Source organism: Chiroxiphia lanceolata (genome assembly GCF_009829145.1).
Source record: "Chiroxiphia lanceolata isolate bChiLan1 chromosome W unlocalized genomic scaffold, bChiLan1.pri scaffold_51_arrow_ctg1, whole genome shotgun sequence".
NCBI lineage: Eukaryota > Metazoa > Chordata > Aves > Passeriformes > Pipridae > Chiroxiphia > Chiroxiphia lanceolata.
The window spans coordinates 295,994-305,350 of record NW_022476503.1 but is presented as its reverse complement, the minus strand read 5'-3'; the positions used below and the strand labels follow the sequence as shown (position 1 = coordinate 305,350).

General features: G+C 57.7%; 1 pseudogene; it reads left to right on the top strand.

Annotated features, from left to right (window-relative positions):
• The first annotated feature begins 1,648 nt into the window (after window positions 1-1,648).
• LOC116781533 lies at window positions 1,649-2,998 on the top strand (annotated as a pseudogene).
• The last annotated feature ends 6,359 nt before the right edge of the window (window positions 2,999-9,357 follow it).

Sequence of the window (9,357 nt, the reverse complement as noted above, 5' to 3'; positions counted from 1 at the left end):
CATCCTTGTCATCACTGTCTGCAGTTTTCTACTCCAACTGGAACCTGGGGACACGTTCTCAGTTGTGTCCCTCAATGAGACTCATTAGCACTACAAGAAACTTTAGTGTTGCAATCTCATTTTGACTTCTTGAAAAATTGTTTGAACTTCCTCTCAGGGACTGAGTCTCATGTAAACAAGGACAAACCCCCTGAGGGTCATGAAATGCCTGGGGCTGTTGCTGTGCTGCTGAGCTGGGCCGGGCTCCTGGCACACAGGGAGCTCCTGGCAAGTGAGAAGAGCTTCAAAGAGACAGCTCTGCTGGTGAGCAGCTCCTCTGCACAGCCCAGCAGGGCTGAGGGCACTGCCTGCAGCACCCAGGGCACAGGAGAGAAGGCAGAGATGAGAGGCAGCCTGGGCTGGGAGGGGACTGAGCTCTCACTACAGGGAAAACCTTCCCAGGATTTGAAGGAAGAATTCTCTGGCTGTAGGAAAGTTCAACTTGCCTTCCTGGAGGCATCTCCTAAAGCTGCCACATCCCACAGCTTCCAGGATCTTTCAGCAGGACTCTCCCAGTTGCTGCAGTGCAGGGGAAGTGGCCATATGGCAGAGCAGGGCAGGAGCTGCAGGCAGCAAGGGCAGAGAGGAGAAGGGAGCAGGAGGTTGAAGGGATCCTGGGCTGGGAGGACAGGGCAGAGCTGCTCAGGGCAGGAACCTTGCCAGCCCTTTGCCAGGGTCAGGCTGTGGCTGCAGAGCAGTGCAGGTGAGTTGCTGCAAGGGCCTCTGCCAGCTGCCAAATGGCAGCAGTGGCAGGAGCTGTCAGGATGGCTCTGCTGGATTTGCTGGGGTGCAGCAGGAGAAGCTGGTGCAGAGCAGGACTTGCTGCTGCCCCCTCAGAGGCCCAGGGCCAGAAGGTTCCCTGTGGCAGGGCTGGCTGTGGGGTGGGAAGGTGGGGGTGCAGCCAGGGGTGCCCAGGGCTGTGGGGCAGAGCAGGGTCCTGCCCCCAGGGCTCTGTGTGCTGGGGCAGGGACTCTGCTGCCTGCCAGGCTCAGCTCTCAGCCCGGCCAAGGAGCTGCCACGGGGCTGGGGGAGAAGGGCTGTGGGGAAGGAACAACTCCTGGGAGGGCAGAGCAGGGCAGAGTCCTTCTGATCTCCAAAGTGGGCTGCAGGGATGAGGGCTGGTCACAGCTCCAGATCAAAGCAGGAAATTTCCCAGAAGGTATTTGCAAGAGGCACAGACAGACAGGGGGTACCTTCAAGAGAATGAACCAGTTCTTTCAGTGTTATACTCTGGGTTGTCTGGGTGCTGACTGCAACAGGGAAATGAATCTCTGAGCACAGGAGGAGACACTGAAATATGAACTCTGTTAGATTAGAGGGGATTGAACCTGAGAGTGTCAGACATTAAAATTGTCTTATAGACAGCATCAGTGTCACTTTCTCAGCCCTGGGCCCAGGGAAGCAGCTGCTGGCAGGGACAGCTCCAGGCAGCAGAGCCCTGGGCAGGGAGTGGGGGGTAAGTGACCCCAAGGCCTGGGGGAGGGAGTATTCAGGCAGCTCTGGGGGCCCTTCCCTGCAGCTCTGCTGGGCACTGTGTGCTGGGCCATAGAAATGAGGATTCCTGCAGTGGAAAAGAATCTTCCAGATGTGATGGTAAAAATAAAAAACACAGGTACAATTATTCTAAGGACAGACTAAGCTTCTGCTCTGCAGCCCCAGCTCTTCTGAGTCATGGGTGTAGAGATGGAACTTTTGTACTCAAGGTCTGTTATATCTGACATTCCTTGTGTGTGTGAGAGCTCTACCAAAAAATTCCATGTCCACCTGGAGCAGAGCAAAACTGATTCCTCGGCAGTGCATTTGGTGACATTTGACACATCGATTTCTTTCAGAAATGGAGTTGCTCTTTCACAGAGGTCTGTCTTAACTGTTCCCTGTCCTTTCCTTTTTTGAACAGACCCTGTACTAAGAAGCAGCAAATGCCCAACAGCAGCTCCATGCCCCAGTTTCTCCTCCTGGCATTCGCAGACAGGCGGGAGCTGCAGCTCCTGCACTTCTGGCTCTTCCTGGCCATCTCCCTGGCTGCCCTCCTGGCCAACGGCCTCATCCTCAGCGCCGTAGCCTGTGACCACCACCTGCACACCCCCATGGGCTTCTTCCTGCTCCACCTCTCCCTCACAGACCTGGGCTGCATCTGCACCACTGTCCCCAAAGCCATGCACAATTCCCTCTGGGACACCACAACCATCTCCTACATGGGATGTGCTGCACAGCTCTTTTTCTTTTATTTCTTCCTCTCAGCAGAGTTTTCCCTCCTCACCATCATGTGCTACGACCGCTACGTTGCCATCTGCAAACCCCTGCACTACGGGACCCTCCTGGGCAGCAGAGCTTGTGCCCACATGGCAGCAGCTGCCTGGGCTGCTGGGTTTCTCCATACTCTACTGCACACAGCCAATACATTTTCCCTGCCCCTGTGCCAGGGCAATGCCCTGGGCCAGTTCTTCTGTGAAATCCCACACATCCTCAAGCTCTCCTGCTCACACTCAGGCTACCTCAGGGAAATATGGCTCATTGGGGTTAGTGTCTGTTTAGTGTTTGGTTGTTTCATTTTCATTGTTTTCTCCTATGTGCAGATCTTCAGGGCTGTGCTGAGGATCCCCTCTCAGCAGGGATAGTACAAAGCCTTTTCCACCTGCCTCCCTCACCTGGCCGTGGTCTCAATCTTTGTTAGCACTTCGTTTTTTTCTCACCTGAAGCCCCCCTCCATCTCCTCCCCATCCCTGGACCTTGTGGTGTCAGTTCTATACTCAGTGGTGCCTCCATCACTGAACCCTCTCATCTACAGCCTCAGGAACCAGGAGCTAAAGGATGGCCTGAGGACAATGATGAGTGGATGTTTTTCAGCAACAATAAGCTCTGTGCTTTCTTCTGTCCAGCATTTAAAATGCAACTCATGAGAGTCCCAGCCTGCCTTCTCAACTTTTTAGTGGTGGTCACTGGGTTCCTCTTCTCATAATTCTGTGCTCAAAGAAATTTTATTATTCATCCCCCACCTCATTCACGGCTTACCTTTTGAATTTGATCGAGAAACTCTGCAAATGATGAACTGTATATTCATCTATTTCTGTGTTTTAAACAAAATAAACTACCATTCAGTGCCTTGTTTATCTAGGATCCTAACTCTGAGAACAGCATGAAGTTATAGGGGGGGGAAAATGTCCCTGCACAGCAGCACTGCCAGGGAGCACCAGCACTTTGTCTTGTCAGAGCTGCTCATTTTCTACTTCCAGCTTTCCTTTGGAGCCGATGTTCAGACCACCATCAGCTGGGTCTGCCTCCCAGTTTGACCAGCACAGCCCAACAGAGTCCCCCATGACCCTGGGCCCCACAGCCCCCATGCTCTGCAGAGCAGCCCCCCCAGCTCAGGGGCTGTGGGGAGCATGGGCAGGGGGTGCAGGAAGGGCTGCTCAGGCCAGAACAGACGTGTTCCCCTGGGGAAAGGCTCTGAGGGGAGATGGGATGTGCCAGGAGAAGAGCAGGACACCCTGTGTGAGCAGAGGGGCCATGGAAAGAGGCTGCCCTGGCCCTGGAGCAGCAGGAGCTGTCTGAGGAGCCCCAGGGCTGATTCTCTGCTGCTGTGCTGGGAAGCAGGGCTGGCCTTGGGGCTGCAGGAGCTGCCTGAGCTGCTGATGTGCTGAGCATTGCAGCCCCAGAGGGCCTGTCCCTGAGCTCCATGGCCTCCATGTCCTGCTGCAGGGCCAGCCCTGAGTGTGCTGCTCTGCTGGGCTGGGGCAGGGGCAGGGAGATGGGGGGACCAGGGAGGGGCTGGACTGGGCAGTGCCAGGGAGGGGAAAACCCCAATGTTGAGCTGAAGTGTGTGAGTGGGCAGGGTGGGGGCTCTGCAGGGCTGAGGGGCCTCCAGCCCCTGGCAGTGGCAGCAGGAGCCAGGCAGACACTGCCCCTGCTGCCAGGAGCTGGGGGGGTGTGTGCAAGGGAAGGACTCGTGTCTCTGCACAGCCCTGGGGGTGTGAGCAGGGCAGGAGCCCAGCTCAGCTCCGGAGCCCTGTCAGAGCCCTGACACTTCTGGGGTGACTCCAGGAACAGCCTTCACTGGCCCAGGGACATTCATCTCCCCAGCCTCACACACATCCCCTGCAAATGGCCCTGTCTCCTCCATCACCCTGCTCTGCCTTTCTGGCCTGGCCCTTTCATTCCACACCAGCAAAGCAGCCTGGGCACCATCTCACCTGGGCACTCAGAGGGCTTCTGTGAGCAGGAGGGGCAGATTTCTCTGGAAGGTGCATTTGTCCCCTGTCCCATGGCACAGGGCACAGCTCAGAGGATGAATACACTCCCAGGTACACACATCCTGGAGAGCTTTTTCAAGACAAAAATAGGGAGAGGAAGAACCAAAGAGGCAAAATTAGAGATATGGAAGGTGCCCCAAAAATCAGGAGCTTCCCCTGAGCCAGGTTTCCATAACTGAATCTCTGATGGGATATTTACTTTGATAAGGAGCTGCACAAAACTGTCCATGTAGACAATGAAAGAATCAGTTTAATAGAATATATAGAAGGTGTTGTCAATGAAAACAAATGGAGAAAAATTGTTGAAATTAAAAAAAAAAAAAAAAAAAAAAGTGTCTGGCAATGCTGGCCAGGAAGCCTTCAGCAATTATCAGGAGTTCTGTTCTGCAGAGGTTTCAAGTGTCTCCTAAATTCCACACTCGTGGCTTCAGGCCATGACTTGCCAGAGCAGTCCCAGAGCTGGCCACTGCCCAGAGATGCCCTGGGGCAGCTCAAGGGCCCAAGTGGGACAAGTGGCCCAGGGTGTGTGGGAGCCCTTTGGAGCAGGAGCTGGTGGGCAGGAAGGGCCCAGCTGGGGAGGGGCAGGGAATCCCCCCCTGCAGCCCTGCTGCCCAGGCTGAGGAGGGTCCTCTCCAGCCCAGCAGCACATCGTGTGCCCTTGGGGGCTGCGCTGCCGGGGCTGTTCCCGGGCACTGACTGGAGAATCTCCCGGGGTGCCCCGCGCGAGGCGGGGGCGGGGCGGAGGGCGGGCAGGGGGCGTGGCCGCGCGCTGATTGGCTGCGGCGGGGGTGTCTCAATGCGAAGCGCGCGAAGGGCGCCATCTTTGGCGCGTGGAGGAGACGGGGGCGGCGGCCCCGGCAAAAGCTGCGCTTGGCTGTGTGAGCTGGGGGGGTCTGCGGGGGGAGCGGGGTCTGGGGATCCCCTCGGGGGCTGCGGGGAGCGCGGGTGAGGGGGGAAAGGCTGGAAGGCTCGGGAGGGCTTAGCAGAGGAGTTCAGGGCTTCCCGAGGATATTTTGAGGGGTCCCTGGGGGGTTTCGGTGTCCTGAGGGGACTCGAGGGGGGAGGTTGAAGGTCCCTGAAGGGGTTTGGGAGTCCCTGAGGGAGTTTTGGTTTCTGAGGAGATTGGAGGGTCCCAGGTGGGCTTGGGGGATCTCTGAGGGGGTTTGGGGGTCCTGGGCGGGTTTTGCGGGGACGTTTGCAGCAGTTTTTGTGGTCTCTAGGGGGTTCCAGACGGCTTTGAGGCTCCCTTAGAGGGACTGGGGGGATCCCTGAATGGGCTTGGGGGATCCCAGGTGTGTTTTGCGGGTCACTGAGAGGGTTTAGGGAGTCCCGTGGGGGGGGGAGGGGAATGAGGTCTCTTATGGGAGTTGGGAGGTCCTTGAGGAGGTTTCAATGGGTCCTGGGGTGGATTTCTGAGAGGATTTCAGGGGTTTTGAGGGGATTTTGTGGAGTCCCCTAAAGCCCAGCAGTGGGTTCGAGGGGTCCCCCAGCCCCCGGGGGGGGGTACTGGGGATGCTCCCCAAAATCGGAGGGGGGAGATATACTACATCTGGGTGAGGGGATCCCAGTACCCCCAGTATACCCCAATAACCTCCCAGTGACCCTCAGTATAGCCCAGTAACCCCCCAGTGACCACCCAATGTATCCCAGGGAGCACCCAGTAACCCCCAGTATGGCTCAGTAACCTCCCAGTGTCCCCCCCGTGTGTCCTGGTATCCCCCAGTAACTCCCCAGTTCTCTGCCAGTGCCCCCCAGTGTGCCCCAGTTCCCCCTCAGTCCCTCCCAGTGCCCCCTGGTTCCCCCCAGTGTGTCCCAGTATCCCCCAGTAAACACCCAGTGCCCCCCAAAGCCCCCCAACTGTCCCCAGGGTGTCCCCAGATGCCCTTGACCTTTCTGTGAGCATGGCAGGGAGGGGGAATGTTTTTGGTGTCAGAGGGTCCAGGGGAGGCTCCTGGGGTGAGATGGAGGGTTGGGGACATCAGGGATGGGGTTTGGGGACAGTGGGGTGGGGTATGGGGACAGTGGAATTGAGAGGAATTATGGCCATGGAGAGGCCCTGGGGACATGGGAGACACCAGGGGGGTCTCAGAGTGTTCAGGGGGGAATTAGGGACACCAAAAAATCTTGGAAACCCCAGGGAGGTCTCAGGACTCACCTGCTCTTGGTGCTGCCCCTCTTCTTTCCCCCTAGACATCATAAACCCCTCCCAAATGTCTCCCAACCCCCATTTTCCTTTTAATCTCCTCCTCCTACAGATCCCTTTGACCTCCCAAGACCCCTTTTAACTCCTCTAAATGCACCCAAAGCACCCCAAAACCCCCAAAATCACCATCCAACCCCTCCCCCTGATTCCCCCAAATCTCCCCCAGCCCCCCCTGAAATACCTCCAACACCCCCTAAAGAGGGATCACCCGGCACCCTGGGACAGGAAGACAGTGGGCTGTACTGGGGGCACTGGGCTGTACTGGGAAGGCACTGGGGGGGCTCAAGTGTCCCACAAAAATGGAGCAGGTGCAGAGAAGAGCAGCGAGGCTGGGGAAGGGAGTGGAGCACAAGTGGTGTGAGGAGAGGCTGAGGGAGCTGGGGGTGTTGAGGCTGGAGAAGAGGAGGCTCAGGGGAGACCTCCTGACTGTCTGCAAGTCCCTGCCAGGAGGTTGTAGCCAGGTGGGGGTGGGGCTGTTGTGCCAGGAAGCAGCAGTAGGACAAGAGGGCTGGGTCTTGAGCTGTGCCAGGGGAGGTTTAGGTTGGATATTGGGAAGCAATATTTTGCGGAGAGAGTAATCAGGCCTTGGAATGGGCTGGGCAGGGAGGGGGTGGAGTCACCATCCCAGGAGGTGTTGAAGGTGAGAGTGGATGTGGCCTCAGTGCCATGGTCTGGGAAGCACAGCGGGGTTGGATCCAGGGTTGGACTTGATGATCTCGGAGGTCTTTTCCAACGTGGCTGATTCTGTGATTCTCTGATTGCCATTCCTATGGCAGCACATGCTTGAGGCTCTATCCCCAGGGTGACAGAGATGTCTGTCCATATCTATCTCCAAGGTTAGTCTGTAAATGTGTGGTGTTAGGAAAACAGGCTAAGTTCTGGGCTGGTTGTAAAAGGAGAAAGAAGCCCAGAGGCCAGTGCAAGCAGGCAGCCCTCAGCTTACACATGATGTCCCCTCCCTGCAGGTTCCTGTCCTTGAGCCCAGGCCCTGAGGTGAGGCTGAGAAGTGGCGCGGAGGTGAGCCCAGAGCTGTCCCTGAGGTGAGGCTGAGAATAAGTGCAAGGCAGAGGTGCTGCTGAGGAAGGAGAGCCCCGTGGTGGGGAAGAGGCAAAGGTGCCCATCCCTTCGAAGGTGCTGTGTCCATCCCCTGTGTGCCAGGTGAGCTGGGGCTTTGCTGCAGAGCTGCGGGCGCTGATTTGAGCGGCTGCAAGTGCTGAGATGGTGGGCACCCAGGAACACAAACTGTGCCTGGCCACGGAGCCTGCAAGGAGGAGCAGAGACAGCGGTGGCAGCGTGGGGGTCCAGGTTGTCCCTGTACCTTCCCCTGCAGGCCCTGGCTGTCCCTGCTGGGCCCCTGTCCATCCCCATCAGGTCCCTGCCCGTCCCCCCCAGGCTGAGCTCCCCCCAGGAAGTGCCGTGGAGCTGAAGCTGCTGCCATCCCCCCCCTGCAGCCGCTGCCCCAGCCAAGGGAGCAGCAAAGGCAGGGCCAGGAGCAGAGGCAGCAGCAGGGGAGCCCTGGGGGGGCCGGGAAGCTCTTGTGTGGGTCAGGAAAGAGGCGCTGGGCACGAGGCCGGGGCTGTGCTGAGCAGGCCCAGCCCTCACATCCCCCCAGCCAACGCCGGCTGCCCGGGGGGCTTGGGAGGGACCCCCAGCCCGTGTGCCCCACACTGAGCTGGCAGAGAGAGAGCCAAGGGACAGGGCCACGGGCAGGGCCCCGGGTGAGGGACAGGCAGGGCCATTGCAGGGCCACGGTGAGGGCACAGCCTGTGTCAGCAGAGCTGCCCAGGGCTGGGGGCAACCAGCCTGGTGTTGGTACCAGGCAGTGGTGGGGCCGAGCAGAGCACGAGGCCTCTTGCAGACCCCTGGAGCAGCCTCCCACTTGCCAGCCCCGCCCTGGTGGGGTGACACTGTCCCCTCCCTACAGGACACTCCCCCAGAAATCTTTTGGGGGGCCCTTTTGTGTCTATTGCTGGTTGCTGATTCCTGCAGGGGACCTGAGGGAGCCTCTGCAATCCCATCTGTGGGGCACAATCTCCTCTGCAGAGCTTGACTCACTGCAGACTTTGCAGGGAAATCTGTGCTGGCAGCTGCATCCTGAGCCCGAGGGCAGTTTGTATCCCTGAGTGCTGGTCCATCCTGGGGACCCAAGGGATCCTCTGCCCTTCCATCCATGCAGCAGGAGTCACCCTCCTGCCCTTGACTCCCCGCAGAGGAACAAGTGCCCTCTCTCTGTCTGGGAGAAGCCAGATGGTGCCCCCGGGCCATCAGAAGTGGTGCTGAAACCTCTTTCAGCCCAGCCCTGGGTGCAGTTTTCTCATCCCCTCACCGAGTGCCCGCTCCCCCAGCCAGCACTGACCAACCAGGGCGTTTGGCACACTTGGTTTGGTGGTTTGGAGAAACAACCCCGGACTGGCAGAGGGCCAGATAACCTCAAGGAACAACCCTGGTGAGTTTTAAGTGACACTACATTTAATACAGCAACTCAATCAAGTGCTCATGAAGTGACCTCACTCTCCTCATCCTCCCAATTAAACACCTTTTTTTTGGGTTGAATCTTCATATTTTGTGTATTTTTTCGCTTAAATTTAACTTTCTGTAGTTTGTGAGGAGGTTCATCTCGCTATTTCTAAGAAGTTTTTTACCTGAATCATGTTGGTTTGGGATTTCTGGGCTGAATCTTGGTGTTTTGGAGGTTTTTATGGACACAGGATGCCCCGTGAGTTCTAGGGATGGACTTGGGCAGGAGGAACCCCCAAGCCAATGTACTCAGCCCTTGTTTTCCCCCCATCAGGATTTGTCCTTTCCAAAGCTTGGGCAGATGGAGGAGGAGGCTGCGAGGAAGAGGAAGATGCCTTGGGCCCCCCA